The 19,072-nt window shown below is 33.3% G+C and overlaps 1 protein-coding gene across 10 annotated transcripts in view; it reads left to right on the top strand.

Moving 5' to 3' along the window:
* Nucleotides 1-19,072, top strand: part of ADGRL3 (adhesion G protein-coupled receptor L3) — a 761,742-nt gene that overhangs the window by 168,393 nt on the left and 574,277 nt on the right. For all 10 annotated transcript variants that reach the window (XM_037034108.1, XM_037034105.1, XM_037034109.1 and 7 more), the window contains one exon: nt 6,567-6,635. The gene's annotated coding sequence lies outside the window, so the exon portion shown is untranslated. The remainder of the gene's footprint in view (nt 1-6,566; nt 6,636-19,072) is intronic.

The raw sequence follows: 19,072 nt of genomic DNA, 5'->3' as shown, positions 1-19,072 counted from the left end.
TAAGCATTAAGTCCTTTTGTAGGTATTGCTTCTGGCTTTCAGGAATAACTCTGTTGTATATTTTACTACCTTTTTTCCCATCATAGGCAGCATCTCATTTTTCTCTGTATGACAGAATGCTAGAACTCCTTCTGAGTGCAAATGATTCACAGCAGGTCACATTTTCTCCTTTATTACAGCACAAGGCAGTAGCTGCATAGATTCTTACATAGGAACAGGCCTCAGCATCTGTGAATCAGCCCTAGTCCAGACTCAAAAGAGAGGAGCTGTGGGTGTGAGAGCTTTGGGTGTATTGGGATACTTGGAAGAAAATGATGGCCTTGCCTTTTAGTATCTCTATCAAGACTGAGAAGGTACAGCAAAAGCAGCCCTTGGCAGAATGAGACACTTATGTACAATGTCTTAGTAAAATACCTGCTGGGATGAGAGTTTTGATATTATATGTGCCATGGACTTCTGATTACCGGATTAATCAAGACATTGCTATCTATGGGGACAGACACATCTCGGTAATTGAATTGCAAAAGAAATAAGTGAAAGGCCTAGTCTTTTGTTTTGATTTTAAGAAATAAATGCTTTTCTCTTTGAGGGCTGGAACTTGAGTTATACTGCTCCAACCCTCGATATTACACAGTGGCTGGGTATACTGTGGGCACAAATGAAGGGTTCTTCCCTTTGCGTCCCCGTTCCACCCCACTTCACCCCAGCTCATCCCATTTCATCGCGCCCCATCCTCCGTGTTCAGGCCGGCACACTGACTGTCACCACAATAGATCTCCTATTGTGTATGAATTATAACATATTCTGATGTTCATTTATACCAAATGTACAAGTTCAGTCTTTTGTAAGTAAAATGTTGAGTAATACATTGATTAAGATTTGGGAATTAGTATCTGAAGTTCTTTTCTCCTAATAATAAACTACAAGTTTTTCATAGGTTTTATATTTTTTATATCTTTAAAGATATGTTGGCTATTCCAAAATTTTTTTCTGTGAGAGTTATGAGTAATTCCTTCTAATTGTTATGTTAAAATGAAGATACTAAGGGCTAGCAAAGGTAAGGATTTTCATAATATAAATGACTAGTGTGAGAATTTCAATATTAATATTGGTCTTCTGATCAACATTCTTTTTTGTTTCTTTTAATATTTTTCTTATTTTCTAATTCTGCATTAATTTGCTATTTTTTTACTTGCTTAAGGCAATGGCTTTGTTTATTGCTTTGAGAGCTTTTTTTTTAAGTTTATGTTTTCAATAGTATTTTTTCCATGATCATTGAGTCCCCTTATACCTGCCTTCCCCCTCAATCCCCACACCGTTGTCCATGACCATGAGTCCTTTTTCCATTTTGCTCACTCTCTTCATCCCCTATCTGCCCCCTTCCTTTAGTTGTCATCCTATCTATGAGTTTGTTTCTGTTTTGCTTGTTAGTTCAGTTTGTTCATTAGATTCCAAATATGAGTCAAATCATATGGTATTTGTCTTTCTCTGACTGATTTATTTCACTTAGCATAATGTTCTCCAGGTCCAGACATAATGTACCAAAGGATAAAATTTTCTCCTTTTTTTGTGCCTGAGTAGTATATGGATAGTTAAAGCTAAAGAAAAAAATGACCTTAGCACTGTCTTAGTCACAGTCTGTACATTTTGGTATGTTATGCTTTAGTTTTGATTGTGTCAAAAATATTTTCTAATTTCTGTTGTTACTTATTCTTGATGTGTGGGATATTTAGCAGAGTTTATTTATATTTCCATATATTTAGGGATTTCCAAAAGTTAATTTTTTTTATTTGGACAACTCATTTTGTATGATTTCAATTCTTTTAAATTTATCAAGGTCCTCTATTGTATCTTCAAAAGTGTCTTGTTTTATGACCTAATAGCCCAGCAGGGGATAGGGGCAAATGGGAGAATTCCCAGGAAGAAATTCCACAGAATCCCCACTCATTACCAGGAGGAATAATGTGTCTGAAAGAAACACTGATTTTATTGCACAACTGGTTGGTTTCTATAGTCCTGAAACTGTAGGTTTGGGCAATTTTGTCCAGTTTGTAACTGATGTAAAAGTTATGCCCGAAGGCACTTTTAAAAAAGATTTTTACAATGGGTTACTTTTTGTGGGTCCATAAAATATCACACATGGAAAATGTGGTACATTTAGAATGAAACTCTGCAGTCCCAATTTAAAATACACCAGGGGTTGGTGTGTTCAAAATACTGAGGCTAATTTCCTGAGAGGATGAGACCTTCATGTTGTATTAGCGTGGTATTCAATGTCTAAATGTAGACAAGTGCCCAGAGCATTCCTGGGACAGAGGATTGCTTTAACAAACCGCTGTGTCTGTTATAATCTGTTTGGGAGGCCAGTCAGCAGTGCAAACTGGGTGATGTGGAAATTCTTTTTTGGTACAGTAGTGTCCAAAAAATGTTTGCATCAAAAAGTATTCATTCTATAGAGACAGGGTCTTGAAAACTAGACTCTGGATAGCAATAGGGTGTTTTTGTGGATTGCTGAGCACAAAACCATCGTGAAGAAATGAGGTCCCAGGTTACCTTGTGAACTGTTACCAGAATAGATTTGAGACGAAATAGAATGATGCGATAAGAATACCACTGCAACACACCACTGCAGTGATAACGTGTAGGGCCACACAAAGGGGACAATGCCTTGGAAGCTTGTGTTGGCACTATCAGTTGATAACCATGGTGATCTTTGTAAGTTACAGCTTTCTAATCTGTAAAACAGAATGTATTTCTTCTCTGCCTCGCTCACAAACCTGGAAGGATGATGGTATTGAAGAGAGAATGAAAAACAAATCTGAACACTCTGCAGAGATAATATGGTAGCACACGATGATGGTTATCAATAAGGAATGACAGTAGTTGATATTTGAAGAGAGCCCATAGACTAGGTGGGTAGAGAGACTGAAAAAAGATGCTTGGGAAAATGATGTGAATGGCATGGATAAAGATATTTATTTAAAAGCATCTCAGTCCTTGCTGATCTTTTAAAAAATATTGCTATCATCTTAGGCGTCAAACCATCTATTAACTGACACCAGAATGATCTTTTAAAAATGTATTTGTACATGACACTTCATTGTTTCATGAAACTTTACTGAATAGTTTAGTAGGAAATGTCACATGGTTTTGTAATTAATGTCATAGAAAGACAATAAGTACCTTTTATCTTAATTCTAGACTAATTTTTACTGGGTTTTAGAATCTCATTTAAATACGAGAATGTGAAGTTTCATTTTAATACTGTTCAGTGTTATGAAATTCTCATGATTATTTTTTGAAAATTCTACTCAGGAAGCTCATTTTTTTACCTTACTTATAAATACTCTCTTATCAGAGAGTCATCAGTGTAGTGCTGTTTAAGAAGCTTGAGGGTATAGACTCTGAATTTGGGATACTTGTGTTTAAGTTCTGGCTTTACCTGTCAATGTCATGGAAGATTGGTTTGTTACAAAGATTTTCTTTATAAGAATCTCAGAGTTGGGGGCAAAAGTTAAATGAGAATATAAGCAAAGTGTTTAAATCCTTAAAACATTTTTAAGATTAACTGAGACTATAAAAAAAACTTTTAAAATGTAAACAAAATCTTTAAAATGAGTATAAAATCACTGTCTCTTTTACTATCTATACACCTACCTACCTACCTAGCTACTTTCTCTCACATACTGTTCTTATTTCCCATTGAGAAAGTAAATGTGAACTCTCTGAGTGTTAACTTTTGTCTGTTCAGGTCATTTCTGAATCCACAGCACTTTAAAATAGTGCCTGGGTGCTGATCATGTAGTTAATGAATGAATGAATGAATGAGTGGAATGAATGAAGTTCCTCTATTTTGTAAACTTGCTATCTCTGTATTAGGAAAAACTTACCTTGAAAATTCATCTTTATTAGTATTCGTTTTTTAAACAGTGTTTAATTTTGACATTTTATCTAAAGCTTGGATTAATTTAAGTTTAATTTTTCATTAAAGCAGTTCAGTATTGATAACCAAAGTATTTCATATAATTCAAAAGACCTAGAAGCAATTGCAATGCTAATTGCTAGGGAATTGCTTTTTATGTCATTTTGAATATAATGAAAATATGTTTGTATGGATTAACTTTTATCTAAAACACACCAAATTTTGGCCCTGGCTGGTGTAGCTCAGTGGATTGAGCGCGGGCCTGTGAAGCAAAGGATCACGGTTCGATTCCCAGTCAGGGCACATGCCTGGGTTGCAGGCCAGTTCCCAGTGGGGGACACATGAGAGGCAACCACACATTGATATTTCTCTCCCTCTCTCCTTCCCTTCCTCTCTTTCTGAAAATAAATAAAAAAAAAAAAAAAAAATAAAACACACCAAATTTTTATATTCTCTGTTAGTGTTTTTTTTGTCATCACATTGCTCAAAAAACAATTCTGATAGCTCATTTTTGCAATTCCTTTTAGACTGTTCAGTAATTAGAAATTTACCTTATTACTTCATACTGATAGAGTAGTTTGATACAATATCTTCTCCTGCCTGTTTGGTTTTCTAGTTCTCTTCCTAGTTGTCTCTCCCCACTGCCACCTCTTTCCTTTTCCTGTCTTTTACCTCTAAAGGTAAGTTAGTTAGTTAGTTAGTTAGTTAGCTGTCTACTAACTCTAACATGCCTTAAGTGGATGAGAGTGAGTCAATGAATCACTGAGATGTTGAATGGTCAAGCTGTAAATTTAAGATTGTTCTGTACAAACAGAAAAGGCAAAAGGACTTAAAAAGATAGCTAGATAAACAAATTCAAAGGCACATATAATGGTTGATTTTTGATCTTGATTTTGATTTATGCGAGGCCAATGGTTTTCAATAGCTAATATTTTTAAGCAAAAAAAGTAAATATTTTGTTTACCTAGTTAGCATTTTTGAGGCCATCTTGAGTGCTTGAAAGAGGGGTAGTACAAACTGAAAAAGTAGCCAGAGTCCCTGTTCTCAAGCAATTCATGTCTCAGTGTAGGGTTTGGTGGGATGGGCAGATATGCAAAGAGGTGTGGGCGTATCAGGGAAGGCCTGCCGGGTTCTGTCTTTGGTGCAGTGGGGCTAATATGCCAGGGAAACTCTGTGGAAATGGTAATGTTGGGATTTCAGGATGTATTTTCTAAAGGGAGAGCAGGGTCTAAAAGTGCAGACATTTGTAGGACACTCTGTGCTGTTATTACCTGATTGTTCAGTCATGAAGAGAGAGGCTTGGTCTTCCACAAGCAGAGAAAATACCCTCAGTTAATGGCCAGTATTTATTGAATATGCTTGATTTATTGAAAAAGCATGGTGCAGGAAAACCCAAGAAGTTGACTAAATAATTGCTGTTCATTGCTTTTTTTAAGTAGCAAGAGTGCCATTCAAACATGGACTTAGATTGCGGACAAACTCACAAATTGGCCAAGCATGGATGGATACTCACTAGAAAACATTCAGTGAGCTCTCTTTAATATTTTTAAACACTCAGACAAAATGCAGTACTTTTATTAGTGAATATTTTCCTTTAATTTGTGTGTGTGTGTGTGATGGTAATCAGTAGTGATTCTGTAAAGGAGAACTCAATTTTAATTTTATGCTAACCAATGCCTTACCATATCCTTATCCAACTGGTGGTGAGACTTTAAAATAGATAATGAATCATCATTGTTTTGGTACATATACATGCCAAATAGCATAATAGCATAATACTACTAATAGCATGGAATAATACAAAGTATCATGATTAATGTAGCTGATGCTTGTGTGAAGCACTTAAGATTCACTAGAAAGTTCAAATATTGATATGACCAATTATGGAAACACTAGAAGACTTGAATCCCAAAGGAAATACTTTGAAGAACATCGTATCATTTTTTTCTGTAAAATGTATGACATGTTGATCATTAATTTAAGAATAAAAGATGTAGAAAAATAATGTGACAATTTAAAGAACATGAAGACAACCTCCTCTGTAAATCTACTATTTAAATGAACTGTATTTTTATTTCTTCCTAATATTATTAAAATTGATTATGTTTAGATTGTTATATTTACAGTCTCAGTGTATGTATACATTAGTACATAGCATGTATATAAGTGTGTGTTTGTGTGTATGTGTGCTTAGGGAGCGAAATGCACTAAGGAATTTCCCAGTTGTTCTTTTGTTTTGTTTTGTTTTTTCCCACAGCAGTTCTGTCTAAGGTAAAAGTGATTTGATGTATCCTAGGATCTTAGCTTGAAGTGCCAGTTTCAGGAAAGCAACAAAGTTATTGGAAATCTTGAAGTATATTTAAGAAAATCATGTGCTCTTTTAATTAGGAAGATATTTAAATTCTTACCAAATTAATTACCTTTTCTCAGTGAACATTATAAGAAATCAGATCATGGAAGAAAATGTGACATATGTTAATTGTGTTTTGTTTTCATGCTGTGGTTTTTCTGTTTTCCTTAAGCACTGTGGGGAAAAAATACACTGGCAAACAATAAGAAATATTAAAACCAACTCAAGTAGTTCCACAACTATAACCATGAAATATTTTTTCACCATTAATTACATGTCTGTTTTTTCCTACAGAAATGTTCAAATGTTCTGTAAATTGGAGGAAGAAAACATGGATATTTAGCTACTGAAAACCACGTTAAGGTAATAGTAGATTATTGTTGCTAATCAATTTGTTAGTAATATCCAAGTGTCTTTAAAATACTTATATTCAAGTTAGTATATTCTTTATGAGTATCACATTGAAAATTAATTATATTGTTTAATGTGTTACTGAAGTTGAATTTTATATGTTTTTTGGAAAGTCAGTTGACATCTCTTGTGAACAAATTTGTAAATAATATAATTCAAAGTATTTGCTGTCATGAGGAAGTATACTCCAGTTATATTAAACATAAATGAGCAACTAAAAATAAAAAAAAATTACTGGCTCTCCACCTCTTTGGAAAGACTAATAATAACCATATTACCTTCTTCAATGTTTAATATTGAATAACTATTCAAAGTGTTTTTAATTTGTGCATGTATAACAACACAATCAATTAAAGTGATTTTTGTTTGATCTGTCTTGTTTTTCTTAATTATATATCCAACAGTGAATGTGAATATTAGAAAATAAAGTGTATTCATTTTATAGCAACACACTGTTTAATATACAGTTAATTATTTTTAGGGTAATGCTTTTTATCACAAATATATTTATAGAGTATGACATAAAAATCTCCAGAGAACATAAGCTTAGGCCAGCACACATACACGTATCTTCTTTAGCAAATCCTTTGAGGACAAAACAGTCAACAGCAAAGTTGGAATTTCTTTTTGAAGTTACTAAACTTAATTTCTGTAGAGTGACATTATGAAGTGTGTAATGTAAATTATAAGTATACAGCTAAAGTTAGAAATATTGACTTTGTTACTTTTTATGTTAAAATACTTCAAATTCCTTTTAAATTACTGATATCATTGATATGAATTATAAATTACTATCAATCCATTTGCGAAAGTTTTTTATTTTTCCTTTTACTCGAAGGTATTGGGTTATATAGACTATAACAATATTGCACTCACCTTTGTAGGCACTAAGTTTTCCAATTGTTATTCCTTATTTTGATATTTTTACCTGAATTTCTTTGTCACCGCTTTCCTTTACACATTCATTCACAGTACAAACGGTATTATTCTATCTTCCAGAGTAGATATGGTTGAATCTACTTTATTAGTATTTATTAGCTTATTTATACATTAACATGCATTTTTAGACATTCTGTTACTGATTGCATGTGAAATAAATTTTTGGTACTTAATTAAATAAGTAAATCAAATAAAGAAAAACAGGCTGATTGAATCATTTAGAGAAATGAAGGCAAGCGAGACTTAGATCTGATCTGCTTGCTCTGAAGAAAATAAATGTGGGTGGGAAATTGATCCTCTATGGAAATTGTTATGTACATTTTAAAACAGTCAATGACAAACTCTAAAGGAACAGAAAGGTGGTATAAGGTCACCTTAGGGAGAGGCTGTTGAAACTTTCATGGAAGCTGTGAGATTCATGTAGGGGGTTGTAAGGCTGGGAAGGTGAAGTCATGCATTCCTGACCAATAGAATAGCTTGTGAAGAGCCCATCAAGGAGCAAGGGGTGGCCAGTGAAGGACTGATATTTCCAGTGTGGCTAAAGGATTAGCCACATGTGACTGGACAATGTTAAGAGATGAATCTGGAAAAGTAGGTTTGGAACAGTCCATGAAATATCAGATTTGCCATACTCAAGCTTAATTTTCCAGCCTAATCTCCAGAGTGGTTCTCCTGACATTTATTTTCATTAGGCAAATAAGAAAAAATTAAGGCCTTATAACATTTAATGTAATGACTGGTATAAGCTCCCAGATATGAAGTTCCTGAAGGAATCGTAGGGGTTTTTATAATATTGGATGATTGGCACCCGTTTGTTTTTTAATTGAGATAAAATTAATATACCATAAATTTGCCCTTTTAAGGTATATAATTTAGGGGGTTTGTTTTTATACTTGCTCAGAGTTGTACAGCTATCACCACTGTCTAATCCAAATATTTTTGTCACTTTTAAAAGAAAGCTTGTGCCCCTGAGCAGTTATTTCCCTTCCTCTGTCCCTCCTCTGGCAACTAAAATATCCCCTGCCCCCCACTGTGGGTTTAGCATTTAAATGGACTCGCACAATAGGTAGCCTTTTGTATCTGTTCTTTCTCTCTATATTATGTTTTCAAGTTTCACCCTCGTTATATAATTCAGTACTTACTTTCTTTGTATTGATGTATCACATTCTGTTTATGCATTCATTAGTTGATGGCCTTTTGGGTATTTACACATTTCAGCTTTTAGGAATAATGCTACTATAAATATTTGTACACAAGTTTTATCTAGTTACATGTATTCATTTATTTTGGATACATACCTGGCTGAGTCATATGTGATTGTGTTTTACCATTTGAGGAAAGTCAACATTATTTTTACAAAGTGGCTGCGCCGTTCTATATTCCCAACAGAAATATATGAGTGTTCTAGTTTCGCCACGTCCTTCCCAAAGTTATCACTTTGATTATAGCCTCCAAATGGATGCTGAGTGGTATCTCATTGGATTTTTATGGCACTGTTTATTTTTGAGAATATTTTAGTGTGCTGATATTGCATGTGTTTGGATAAGTGCATTAATGGAATTATTGTCAGTTTTTAATTAGACTAGTCCTCATATTTAGACAGTTGATTTTATGAAGTCTTAAATAAAAATTACCAAATGAAGATTATTTGATGAATAATGCCCAAGTCAATAATTTAAGAAAATTATAGAATTGACTATTTTTCCATTCGTATTACAGGTTTTTTTTCAGATTCATTATCTGATATAAACATTGATAATCTCAGATTTATTATCCAGCAAGTAAAATGTTAATCAAGAATACTATGAAATAGGGCTTTGTCTCTTGTATCATAAGCAATTAAACATATCCTGAGAACCCATTTTGTCTTGAGTTGTTAATTAATGATAGCATACTACAGCAAGAATAGCACCATTCTTAATACCTTAACATCTGAAATGCAAATGCAAACCCGACTAGCATTTTCAGCAACATTTAAAGTCATGTTCATTTGAGTCATCAACAAAATTCCACTGAACTTTATGACAAACGTTTAGTAGAATTATTTGAGATTTCCTGCAGGGAAGGAATAAGATCATAAAGGCAAAACCCTAGTTCTTCCTGTTATGATAAATATGGCTGAAATCATGCAAAAACAATTATATGGCAACAAATAAAAATTTATTACTTTATCAGTAAATACTGTTGGAGGGTGACATGAAGAACATTGCTTTTTCAGAAAAGAAATAAGTCTTAGAACAAATTTTGTAGCATGAGACATTCACTTTATATTTGGACAAAATGTATACATTTCCAGCATGTGGCAATGTATGATATTTGCTAGGCTATTTTTAAATCATTTATTGATGTATAATTTATGTCTATTAAACTCTTTAATACAAAATTGTGTTTCCATCAGCGCATTGGTTTGTGTGAGTTACCACCAAAATCCAGATAAAAAACATTCCCATCACCCCCCGAAGTTCTCTCATGAGCCTTTGTCGGCTCCTTCCCACCACCATTACCCTTAGGAAACTCAAATTCTACTTTAATAATAAGATATGAAAGAAAATCTGAGAGGAAGCAGATTAAAGTGGTCAAGTTTTGAAGACAGGTTCCATATGTAACCTTGGAGGTGTCACTTATTCTCTGTGCTTCAACTTCCACATCTGTCGTATGGGTTGACAGAATTATGGACCACACAGCATTTGAAATAGAGTTTGGCATTTCTAACACTATGTGTTTCTATAATAATTTCTTGAACCTCAAAGGAAAGATATACTGGAAAATTATTTTCCACTGTAAATGATGGCCTCTTTAAATATATTTAACCACAGTGTCCAAGTAATTTTTAAAATTACAAAGTCTATTTAGAATCATTACCCTAAAAAAGTTTTGGCTAATGTTTTATTCTTCCACATCCTTAGGCATTAAATCTTGGGGTATTTGTTGAATTTTCTTTGAGACATATTGCACATACATCTTTACATTCTGTCTGACTACTTCTGAGCACCTCGTTGGCTACTACCTTGGTCCATAGCACAGTCCTGTCTTGCCTGGGGCATTACAACACCCTTCCCCCTGCCCCTGGCTGCACTATTTTCATTGTACCTCCTTTAGAGTAGTGTTCTCTTTTCCACCTCCTTTCCACTCCAGCTGCCCTGGCTATATTGCCATTTGCTAAACACACAAAGCCATTCTACCTTAGCTCACTGTTCCTTCTACCAGTCACATTCTCCCTAGTTATACCTATGGATTATTCCCCAGGCTTCTTTTTAAGGCAGCCTTCCTTGAACATCCTATTTAAAATTGAAACTTCTTGCAGACATCCTCTGTCCAGTCTTCCTGCTTTACTATTCTCCAGAGCACATATTACCACATTCCATATAATTTTGTATATTGTCTCATCCCATTAATTAAATATATTCTAAATATTCCCCTTATAGTATTTTTGAATTTCAATTTTTGTGTGTTTTTATTGCTATTGCTCATGGATTTGGATAGTATATAAAAATGGAACTGTAGATATGGGGATTACGGTTTGTGACTAGAGGCAGAAGGATTATCTGGGAAATACTGGGAATAACTCAGATGAGGCATAATAAAGATCTGCTTTAAGGCAACAGCATTGGGGATCAGGAAGTAGTAACACATTTGGGACTATTCAAAAGTGAAATGGAGTCCTGGCCAGTGTACCTCAGTGGATTGAGTGTGGGCCTGCGAACCAGAGGATCGTGGTTCGATTCCCAGTCGGGGCACATGCCTGGGTTGCAGGCCAGTTCCCGGCAGGGGACTCAAGAGAGGCAACCATACATTGATGTTTACCTCCCTCTCTCCTTCCCTTCCCCTCTAAAGATAAATAAATAAATTAAAAAAAAATCAAAAGTGGAACGGAGAGGTCTTTGTGTCTGATTGCATTTGAACAGCAGGAGCTGAAGTCTCAGTGGAGTGAGTCTGAGGTTTGAAACCGGCACCCTGATGGCTGTGGCATGATTTACTGACCTTAAGGGATCAGGGTAGTGTATGTGCTTTTTGTTTGTTTGTTTTGTTTTGTTTTACAAAATCATGTTTTTTTACAGAAGTGCTTGTTTTTTAAAGAAATAATATCCAGAGCTCAATGTTAATTTTTATATAGGTTAGAGTTATCTCTATAAATATAACACTTTAAACTGAAGGCGTCTCACATTTTTATTCAATGTTTATGGAAATTAAAAAAAATTTGGTTTCCTATGAAATTACATTTTCTAATTAAGTTAAAAAATACAGTTAGGAAGTGCGGGATGTAAAAACTGGCCATGGGCAGAGGAAAAGCACATTAATTATTCAGACAGTTATCCCTGCTTAGTCCGTTCTTGGAGATAGAGTGGCTGTCAGACTCTGTCAGCTGTAGAGTTAGTGCCCTTCAGAATTTACATACATAAATGGTGACCTTTTGGAAAATTTGCATAAAGATAAGTCTGGCATTCGAATGATAGCTGCCAGTCAGTTGAGGAAATCAAATGTTGTCAGCCACTGCTTAAACCATGGAATTGGCCTTGAAGCAGTGAACAGCAAATGGAGTGCATACAAAGCAACACCTTTTTCACCAAAACAAAAACAAAACCCATTTTTAATAGCTTTACAACAGCTAAAGAAGTATAACCAATTACTGAATATCCCTAGATGAGTATTTTTGGTGTAAATGGCCTTTCTCACTAAACATTCCTGTTAGAATATTTGTTTTAAAGTGACTAAATTTATAAGCTAACCATATAACCATAAGTGCTTAATTTATAGCTTATAGTATAAAATTGACGTATACTCATTATAGAAAATTTAGAAAATATTACAAAGAGGGAATATTGATGTTATCCATAATCTCATATCCAGAGAAAACCATGACTAATGGTTTATTGTAAATTCTTAGTTATCTTTTAAATAAATAAGTGAACATACTTATTGCCTCTTAACATACAGAAGTACCTTTTTTACTAGCAACATACTACATTTTACTCATAAATACTACTGAGATAGGCATAGGTTTACATAAATCTTTTGGTGCATAATATTTCCTGGAATAGCTATGTATAGCAGAGAAATTAATGGGTCCAAGTGTATGACTTTTTAAAGTCTTTCATACATATAAAATTTCAAGTTTCATTTCCACAAGCTGTCACTTTACTTGTATCCTCACCTTCTATATTTTAAATCATTTTTAAAAGTTATATTTTAAATGTCTGGTAAAAGCTTGTTATTTATTAAATACTTTATTAAAACTAAGGCGGAAAAATAATGTTCAATTTAAAAATTAATTTTCTTTGATTATTATTACAAATTTCAATTCCTTGTATAGCAGCCTGTTCCTTATCACTCACCTCAACCGTCAACCTAAAACTAAAATATTCGTGTTTCATTCAGAACATTGATGATAACCTAAAATGAAATTAAAAATAATACAAACAATTAAAAAACTCGGAACATTCAAAATGATTATACATAAAATGTGTATAAGATGGACTGTCAGAGCAAAGAAAGTCCATTGCTCATCTTCTGTTTTTCTTTTTTTTACACTACATCTCTGGGTGTTTCAAACACCTGCTTATCTTCCTGCTTTGGCAAAGAGGGCGTTGACGGCCGTAATTTGGGGATGCAACCAAAGCTCGGTTGGGTTCTTTCATCTTGAAAATACCCAAACGTTTTATTTAGCTCAGTACTGGAAAGATAAAACAAAAAAGGCTCATTGAGCATAAACATGGTGTATGGAGAGACAGCGTTTTTACTGCTAAAATAGTTAAAATTGAGTTTGGGTGTTATGTAGGAAGTCCAGCCTCTAAGGTGATTGTGATGGTCACTTTCCATTATTTATTAGTTTTACAGGTATACCCTGAACTAGCGGTGGCCCGGATGGAAACTTGTGCCCTCATCCTTGTGCTTAACCAGATCTCCTTTATCTTAAACTGTCCTCTGTTGCCTTTAACCCATGGCATTGAAAAAAATTTATTGTGATTCAGAAAAGGCTGTTCATTTCTGTCTGAATCAGGGATGCTATATTGAATAGAGTGAGAGCTGCTCTAAGCCATAAATATTTATAGTTGAGGATTTTGTACCGCAGCTAAAGGGTAAAAGCAGTTTATTATTGGCAATTTTTTTTGTAGGGCAAAGATTTGTTCATGATTTTTTAAACTGAGTGTCTATATTTAACATTTTTTATTGAGCACACTTTGAAAAATTACCCATTGTAAATGTTTGAGGAATTTTCACATAACCGTGACAGCTCTGTCTGCATCTATGTCATCTATCTGTACTTGTAGTTGTTTGTTTATTTGTTTGTTTGCATTGTTTTCTGTGTATAGGTCTGAGATGTGAGTCTGGATAGAATTGTGCTTTGCTCAGGAGTAGGGTTCAAAGTATTTTCATCACCGAAACATTCCCCCACGCTGCCCCTTTGTAGTCATTCCCTGCCTCTGCCCCTAACCCTGGGGACCATTCATCTGTTTTTTATGCCTGTATTTCTAGCTTTTTCAGGATGTCCTTTAAATTAATCATACAGGAGGTGGCCTTTTGAGGCTAACTTCTTTCACCCATCATAATACCTTTGAGATTCATCCTTGTTTTGGAGTAATCAATAATTTATTTGTTCTTTTATGTTAGGCATTTATGCGTTCCATTTTGTGGATATATCCCAGTTCATTTATCCCTTCACCTGTTGAAGAACATTTGGATTTTTTCTCATTTTTTGTGATAATAAAATTTCTATAAACATACATGTGCTATGTGTGCACATAACTTTTTGTTACTCAATGGTAAATAACCAAGAGTTGAATTGGGTCATATAGCAAGTGTATACATTAATTTTTTAAATCATTTCTATGTTTTGTCTCTCTTACTGGATTTTGAGCCTGTTTCATTTTATTTCTATTTTAAGTGCCATTGTTATTATATAAACCAGAATTGTGCTGAGTTAAATTATGAATTTTTTAAACACTAACTTGATTATGGAAAGACCTGCTTTTATTAGTCTCTGAACTGAGGTAGGAAAAATTACATCATCCAAGTACAAAAAGCAGCTTTTATGATTTTTCCCTTTCTTGATATTCACTTTATTTTTTTTTAGAGGAGTGTGTCTTTAATCCTTTAGTGAATGATCCCAAAACAACCAACCATAGTAACTGCAGCTTAACTGTTTCTGCGGTGGATGTAATTTAGCTCATTTTTTTCAAACTAAAGCTCATTTACTTTTTACAAACAAAATGCCCTCATTCAGAACATATTTTACAATACGTTCTAACAAACATGGTCACTAGCACCTAAGACACAGCAGATTGAATTCACCAAATTATTCAAAAAATCAAAATACTGAAAATTAAACATTAATGTTACATAATATATTAAATAGGTACCAAATAACTATTAAAAGTCATAAAAATTTAGAAAATATAGCCAGCTGGATCTATTTATATCAGAGAAACATTTTCTTATGTATCTAAGAGGCTCTGAGCAATACACATTTTGTGAATGTGGTTTTTATTAGGAAGAATGCTGGGTCAAGTTACCTGCACTCTGTCCTGGTCTTGCCATTAACCTGCTTTGAGGCCCAGGGCGCATTATACTTGGATAATCTCTCTGGATCGCAGAATTCTCATTTGTCCAATTAATGAGGACTGCGCTGGATTATCCATAAAGGACATTCTTGCTCTTAAAAAATAGGATGCTGCAATTCTGTGATGATCTTGGGTCATTGAGAAGAAGAAAGTAGTGTATGTATCTAATTTGTTAGAAAACTATATATAATATTTTTAGAAACTTTAAATTGAAAACTAGTTTTTGTGCTTGGAAAAAATCCACTAAGTAGTTCAGAAAGTTTGCATATAGTAGGAATCATTGCTTTATCTACTGTTCTTCAAATATTTAATAACTTAAAAAATTCTAGATGTTTTATATTAAGTAAATACAAGGTAAATGGAAAATCATATCTCCTTCTGTTACTATTATAGCATTTTATTGAGAATTGTATTTAAAAAGTTTTATAATTCAATGTCAACAAAATTTATTTAATTAATACCTCCTCTTTACTATGAGACAGGCTTCAGAATACACTAACCATTTTTCAGAGTAAATGTGCATTTTTCTGAACAATTTCAAGCTTAATATACTCACAAGAAGAGGAAGTAGATGAAAAATATCTCCTTTGGTTACATTTGTTTAATGTAGAATAACTCCTACTTCATTAAGCAACATATTCCAAAGACTAAGGAATGTCATCATAAATCTTGATGAGGAAGAATTAGAAATGTTTTAATTTATTTAAATTTTATTTATTTTATATTAGTATCTAGCGTGCATAAGACCTCTACTATGTTCTGAGGTAATGATTATGCCCTTTTTTATTGTGGTTCAGGTATAGTTATCTGCATTTTTATTCTGACCTAGAGAACATCAAGCCTAGTTGGGAGCACAGAAACATGTGTAAGTAGATATACTATAATATGTTGCATACTATAATAGAAATATGAGAAGAGGGAGTAATTAATTCAGAATAAAAGGCCTTCGAAAAGCTTTAAGGAAGTGGTATCATATGAGAAGAATTTTACTATTAGAGAAGAAAGAGTGGACATTTTAAGAGAATGGTTTTGGCAAAGTCGGAGTGTTCATTAGAAAATAATAATCTGTTCTGGCGAATATATCTTTACATATTACAACAACATTTTATATATTATACACAAGTGTTAATGTGTTACTGTTATTTAAAGAACAACATGTCTTGGATGTGTGAGAGACGCATTGCACTGAAGATGGATAAGACAGATACAGAACATGAAATAGAGGGCTAGGCCTAGTAGCCTCGGTGCTCTGTGAGCTGTTCAGAACATCATTGCTCTCAGCACCGCACTTGTACATACACCTTGGAAATATATACTTTTAGAACTTATTTTTCCTGGGAGGACTACATTTTCTTCTTTAAAACATTATAAATGTTTTACTTAAGTAAAAGTTTCTTTTGTATCTTTCCAATCCATCTAATATTTAGTATATGCGTTTTCCTCTTAGGTCCTAAAATATGTTAGTGGAAAAGAATTTGATTGCTTGGGAAACAAAAAGAAATAAAGAAAGTGGATCTCTTGGTTTGGTTTAGTGCTGCCTTCAGTGTTCTGAGAATGATAATACAATTAATTAAAATGTTTATCCACAAAATTTAATTTCTGGGGAGTATCTTCTCGAATTGGTTTTTAAGTATCATGGAAAAAAGTAATTATTTGCTGATGTTGTTGCCAAAAGTTGTGAATGACTAGATTTTTACCTTCATGGTAATGCATGTATAAACATTTAATCTCTTCATTATAAATTTCAATGAAGAAATTCAAATTAGTACATGCTTTTTGTTATATTGAGTGTTAGTGTTGTCAGCCATGTTTGTTATTAGTGATTCCACAAATGAATTTTTGATAGATAACAGATTTTTTTATTTCTATATGATACCATCCTTGATTAAATAAACCAGATTAGCAATATTTTGGAATGTCTATTTATGGATGACCTAGTAATGTTATTGAAATGAAAGTTTATTCTCAGTATATATAAATATCCAAAGAAAATGAATGTGCTTGGTCATTACACCTTTGTCAGTAAATAGTGTAGCAGTAGCTCCCCCGGATACCACCTTTGAAAAGCACTGCTAGTAGGAAGAGAGAGGAGAACGTGTGTCAAATGCCTTTGCTATAGATACAGTGACATATAATAGGAATCATTGCTTATTATATACTTTTCCAAGAAAAGTTATTCCAGTGCAAAAGGCTGTGGGGATCATGTCTGATAACTAGGTTTGCCTACACTTTGTTAATACAGGTGCTTTTTATCTCAACTGGTGTATTTCCTTGTTGCAGTTAATAAAACACATTATTAGGATAATCCAGTGCCATAAGTATAATAAAAATACGATGGTTAGTATATGTTATTAAATCCATTCAGCAAAATATCACAACAGAGTGCAGTTTTTATTTAAAAAATAGCCAATTGTAATCCATTCAAAATAGATAAGAAAATTATAAGATAGCTGGAAAAGTTTGAACTGCCATGGACTACAGTGGAATGCCAAGGAATATGTTTAATGTAAATCAATTTGAAAAACAATGATATGGAGGGGATAGCTCAATTGTTACTAATGGTTTTTTTTTTTTATTCCATCTTCGAGAGAGCGCATTGTGCTGATGTCGAGACAGAGGAATAATGAACTAATGGTCTCTACCAAATTCTATTCACCATAAACTGAAAACCACATCTGATTTGAGATCATTTTTAAATTGCATTTACTGTAGCCTATTTCTAGCTAATGAGGAGAAGGGTTTATTTGTGAAGTGCTACCTACAGCGTGCTTTTCACCCAAATGCTTTCACATTTTCTGTACATATATGGTGTCCAGTGATGAAATTCTTTTAGCTTCAACTATAGCAGCAAGTGAACTATTAACAAAGTTTATAATTAATAAAAACTATTAGATTTCTCCCAGTATTATGTATTCATGTTTGAAATTTTAGAATACAAACTCAATTATAATGGCTCATTTCTGCCATTAAAAGTGATAAAGTCTTTAAAGTGAGAAAAATTATTTCTATTTTTTATAATGCCCTATATCAACCAACATTGTTGCCTGTTTTTAATTTTTATGGGAGTGAACATGTAGCAAATTATATTAAAAGATCCTTGTTTTGGTAATACAGAAAGAGAGATTCCTGTTTTGGCTTACATTTCGAAATTTTGCCAACTTGACTCATTTGAACTGAGTTCTTGGGCATTTTATCGTTTGGAGGGCTTTGTTCTCTGACTGAATACAATACACTTCTTTCTTTTCCAGTTACTGCCTTTTTGGTCACTTCCAGGTTTAACTCATTAAGGAAGAAACATGTTTATTGTTGTTATATTGATATATTATATAGTTATTAAATTTACCATAAATCTATTTCAGCTTTTAGTTTATAAATTTACACTAGTAACATATATTCATATAGTGCTATGACTGGCATTTTGATACTCCTCTTGTTCAAATTTGCATCCCTGGATATCTGTTATGTATCAGGTACTATGAGACATATTTTCATGTAATTATTTTAGTGATCCATGAATCTAGTGAGGGAGAGATTATTTTTACGTCTGAGAGAAATGGAAATTTGATATAGTAGAAACTCTTATATTTCATCATCAGTTTTCAACAATAAATATCTGAAACTATAATATGTAACAATAATAACGCAGTTTCTATGAGCTAACTTTTACAGAAAATATCAAGTCATATAATTCATCCATTATTACAGATTATATAAAGTTAGGGTTTTTAAACAACAAAGTTTTCCTTACCTGCATATTAATCCAGATGTTTTTCTGCAGCAATTTTGCCTTCTTGTTATTCTCACAACACTTTCTGAAGACTGCATAATTTTGCAAAAGGGTTTAAGAACTGGGGCGGATGTGACTGAAGCGGAGACTCTCCATTTTCCTGG

Source organism: Sturnira hondurensis, unplaced genomic scaffold (genome assembly GCF_014824575.4).
Source record: "Sturnira hondurensis isolate 20B ecotype Veracruz unplaced genomic scaffold, ASM1482457v3 Scaffold0022017, whole genome shotgun sequence".
In the NCBI taxonomy this organism is placed as follows: Eukaryota; Metazoa; Chordata; class Mammalia; order Chiroptera; family Phyllostomidae; genus Sturnira; species Sturnira hondurensis.
Note: the sequence above shows the minus strand (reverse complement) of the source record. Positions and strands in the feature narration are given on the sequence as shown.